General features: G+C 36.6%; 1 pseudogene; it reads left to right on the top strand.

Annotated features, from left to right (window-relative positions):
- Window positions 1-761: 761 nt before the first annotated feature.
- On the top strand, window positions 762-3855 carry LOC143681146 (E3 SUMO-protein ligase PIAS2 pseudogene; annotated as a pseudogene).
- Window positions 3856-5017: the final 1162 nt, after the last annotated feature.

Below are 5017 nucleotides of genomic sequence, written 5' to 3'. Positions count from 1 at the left end.
AATAACTGCTTCATTAAATTTTGATTAGGGGGAAAACATATTATGGACAGTGAGGACACTGACAACTTTTCAGGGGTTTCCCATATTTCTGAAATATTTATATTAGCAATATTGTACCTATACACATATTATCTAGAGAAGGCTGAGTGTCTCTAATGAGCTGACAACTTTTCCCATTCAACCGCTGCAATAACATGAAGTAAATGTAAATTTGCTAACATTTCTCCTTTTATAAGGTGAAAAGACAAATCTTTGTGATTTCTCTGGGGACCTACAAGAAATCTCAAAAGTAGTTTTAACTGTAAAAGATATCCTGAAATTACCTTCATTTTTTTCTAAACTCAGGGATTGATTTTGGGAAGGCAAAATCAAGAACCAGAGGCAATGTGAGCACTTTAATAAGATATAATCACAGATTCCTGAGAAATAATTACTGGCAACTGACTTAATCAAAGTGACTAAAAATAAATAGGATTGAAACCACTTCAGCTTTCATAGGTGAGGAACTCATGTCCTTTTGTCTCTGTTTTTTTTTTTTTTTTAGTAAATATTTATGGATGTGATAAACTCAATCTAAAGCACAGAAAATTGTTCTGGTGAGACCAAGAATCTCTGCTATCTAGGCAGGTTACAGAGAAAAGAAGGAACCTTTCATAATGCAGTTGAAGGCACTAATGAGTAAACCAAAGAACGAAGCTCATCAAAAGTGAGCAAATAGTATCAGGCCACGATGGCTCAGCAGGCATGAATGCTTGCCGGCAATGCTAGAGGACCCAGGTTTGATTCCCAGTACCTGCCCATGTGAAAGAAAAAAAAAAAAGTGAACAAACATACTGAAATGTTACACTTCGTAGCTTCTTTTCAGTCTTAAGTACTATAAAACAAGGTTAATAAAATCAATTTTCCAATTTTTGTCCTTTATTGTGTGCTTTTCAAAATGACGGAATATATTGACCCTTTATTTTAGTACGACATAGGGTCTGGAGCCAGAGAGAAACTCAGAAGGTCTGTGAGGTCAAAACTATTTTCAGAATAATTTTATGATGTCATTTGTCTTTTCTCACTCTCATTCTTTCAAAAGTGTTCAGTGGAGCTTACCAGAGGCTATGTAATGTGTAATATTGGAACAGGTTGGATCCAGAAGCAGCTATGAAAATCCAGTTATCATCTATTAAGTCATATATTAAAGAAATTTACAAAACTGTAAAGCATTGCCATTTTCTCACTAAAAACACTTTTAAAAACAGAGATTTTCATAAGATTATGTTCTTTATATTAACAGGCAGTGGTTTCACCATTTCTATTTTTAAATAAATAAATAAAATCAGGATCTAAACAATTCCTCATTTTAAATTCCTAATATGACAAATATTGTTAAATATATACCAAAAAATAATGCACATAAAATACCAATTCCTTTGGGTCTTAAATAATTTCCTGAAACTAAAAAAAAAAAATTGAGAAAAGCTGTTTTAAAAAAAATCTGCTCTTGGGTGCGCAGGTGGTTCAGTGGTAGAATGCTTGCTTTTTATGCCGGACCATGCTAAACCGAAAGCCCATACAGAATTATATTTCCCTGCCACTATTGCTCCCTGTATAGTCTTAACTACCATATTAATTGAAATTTTTAACCAGACAAACTTAACCACTATTTCTAGTCATGGGAAGAAACGGATTTCTTAAAATACAATTTTGAATGTATATGTAAGCCATCCTTTTATAGAATACCCAGAAACCTGAACTACACTGACAAATTAGATATAACATCTAGATAAGAAAAAAAAGTGTGTGTGTGTGTGTGTGTGTGAGAGAGAGAGAGAGAGAGAGCGCATGTGTGTGTAATCTATACAGGAAGATTACAGGGGCTAGATACAAAAGGGTACACGTTTCAGAGATTAATGAAATTTCAATTAAAATCACAAGTTATCACGTAGAGGAATTTAATGTTCAGGAGTGGCAGGATCCCTATTTTACGAATGTATCCAGAACAAATCTAACAAGAAGACAGGTTGATGTTGGCTCCCACCCGGATTATGACTGACTCTTGACTAAGAGGCATCAGTTAGAAAATTCTCCTATTGACTGCGTCTTTTGCTGTGCCCAGGGTAAGATCCTACTTGAGACGGCTGCGGTGACCCAGGGTGTTATAAACTGGCGAATTTCGAGGAGTTGAGGAATCTGGTTTCTAATTTAAGCGTGTCTGAACTACCAAGTCTTACTGGACTTTGCTGGATGGAATAAAAGTGGACGCATGCATGACATCCTAATGAGAGCTCTGCATTTATTGAAGAGTGGCTGCAGCCCTGCGGTTCAGATTCAAATCAGAGAATTGTATAGATACTGATACCCACGGACTCGTGCAGGATTTTCTAATGTATCCACAATAATGAGATCATCAATTTTCCATTTGGATGGTAGCTCATCACCTGTAGAACCTGACTTGGCTATAGCTGGAATCCATTCATTGCCTTCCACTTCAGTTACACATTTCACTCACCGCCTTCTCCTGTTGGCTCTGTTCTGCCTCAAGATATTAAAACTCACATTTGAGCTGCAGCCACCATCTCCCCCAATTCCTCCTGTCTGTCCTGATGTGCAGCTAAAAAACTTGCCTTTTTATGACATCTTTGATGTTCTCATTAAGCCCACGAGTTTAGTTCAAAGCAGTACTCAATGATTCCAATAGTAGTTGTTTTTTTTTTCTCTGACACCTCAACAAGTTAGAGAGATATGCATTTTAAGAGATTTTTTGCCAGATGGTAGGAGAGATTATACAGTCCAAGTTCAGCTGAGACTTTGTCTGGCAGAGACAAGTTGCCCTCAAAAAGAGAATTATCTCAAAAGACTTGTATAAAAGTAAATGGGCAGCTGTTTCCTTTGCCTGGTTATGCACCACCTCCCAAAAATGGCATTGAACAGAAGTACTCTGGATGCCCCTTGAATATTACATCTTCAGTTGTGCCAAATCAGATTTCCATTTCATAGACATCAGAAGTTGGAAACAATCACTCTGTGTCTGTGTATCTTGTACTGCAGCTCACATCAGCTATGTTATCACAGAGGTTAAAGATTAAAGGTATTAGAAACCCTGATCATTCCAGAGCATTAATTAAAGAAAAATTTACTACGGATCCTGATAGTGAAATTGCTAAAACTAGCCTTCAGGTATCCTTGATGTCCTTCATGTGTCCTTTAGGACAAATGAGACTGACAATCCCACGCCATGCAGTGATTTGTATACATTTGCAGTGTTTTGATGCTTCCCTTTATCTACAAATGAATGAGAAGCCCACCTGGATTTGTCCTGTGTGTGACAAAAAGAATGTCTATGAAAGTCTAATATTAGACAGGCTTTTTGTGAAAATTCTCAGTGACTGTGATGATGCGGATGAGATCAAATTCTAAGAAGATGGTTCTTGGTACCCGATAAGACCGAAGAAGAAAGTTAGAAAAGTATCCAGCCAACCACGTACAAAACTAGAAACTTCTAGTATCCTCAGTAAGCCTTGTTCAGTGACCATAGCCGATGAGGCTAACAAGAAGAAGGTGGATATAATCAACCTAACATAGAAAGCTCTTCTGGTAAGGAGGAAGACCCTCCTGTCAAGAGGAAATGCATCTTTATATCAGAAACACAGCAGCTCAAAGGGGTTTTCGTTTATCAACCATCTTCTGTAAAGGTTCCAGTGGGACTTTGGTTGATCCTGCTGCTATTCTGCCTTCATTAACAGACAACTCAGTACTATTCTACTACACCCAATATCAAGCATGTTATCAGATTTGCCAGGTTTGGATTTTCTTTCCCTTTTTCTAGTTAATCCCAAGGAAATGAACACTTTAGATTTAAAGGATTAACTGATTTTTACATAAACAACTCTTGAAAAAATGATCTTGGAGACTACAAAATTTTTATTTCATGGCTACATTTGGCACACTTTGTGGCGGACTAACTTATTTAAACCAGAAGGGTGCAGTTTTGCCTTCAGTTTACCTTAGAATTCTTATGGTTTGTTCTACTTTACCTCCATATTGCACCCTTAATCCCTGTCATTCTTGTGCAGATATGTGCCAGTTACATCTATAGGATACAAGGTGAGAGATGAAATGGCTGTAACCCCTGTACTATCAGCATTCAATGCACAGAGCCTATTGATAGCAGGACTGTAGCACCTAGCACTTATTACATAAAGAAGAATGCCTTTTTACTACTAGGGAGACAAAAACTCTCTGAGAGGTGGCAGGAATAAAAATGTAAGTTTCTGGGTCTTTTTTCCAGATTTTTACTCAATTTTAGTGGGAAGTTGGAAATTGGTTTGCTTTTAAAGAAGAATTTTAATATCTGAGAATGCAACTGTATTTAGAGCTCCTTAGAAGCTTTTAAAGAACTTTTCTCTTTCCCCTTTAACCAATATCCTTTGAATCTCTTTGTATGTGGCATTTATTTCACTGATGAACCATGACAGCTATCCATCTTAAACATTAAATAAATACATTTTCTGAAAGGCAAAAATAATAATAATAAAAGACTTTTTAAAGGCCCATTGAATAGCAACACTTCTGACTGTCCTATACCTCCCTAAATAATGGCTAACCCAACACTTCTCTAGGAAATCCTTGAAGTCCTAGTGACAGAGAGGATCTACAAGTGATTTTCTTTAGTAAAGATGATTATTTAGCTATGGGGTTACATTTGTTTGTTTTTCTCTGAAATGACTAATAGCAGTCATGTTACTGGATCTTACTAGGAAATGGTGACACAACAGAAGAGTATAATCAGAGTCTGGCAAAAGTAAAGACTACATGTCAGTGTAAAAAGATTTGAGGAACTTCTGGAAATTGCCCTGTGTGGTCAATGTAGGTGCTACAGCACTGTGATAGAAGCTGCCTGTGTGTGTGATTGCTGAAAGAGATAGCACCATCTAGATTTATGAGAAATGTTGCATGAGTGTAAAACAACACTGAGACATCAAGTTCCTAACACCATAAGTGCTTATAATATTCTAAGTACTATTCTATA

The sequence above is a fragment of the Tamandua tetradactyla genome, chromosome 1 (assembly GCF_023851605.1).
Source record: "Tamandua tetradactyla isolate mTamTet1 chromosome 1, mTamTet1.pri, whole genome shotgun sequence".
Taxonomy (NCBI): domain Eukaryota; kingdom Metazoa; phylum Chordata; class Mammalia; order Pilosa; family Myrmecophagidae; genus Tamandua; species Tamandua tetradactyla.
The sequence above is the reverse complement of the archived record's forward strand: the minus strand, read 5'-3'. Positions and strand labels throughout refer to the sequence as shown.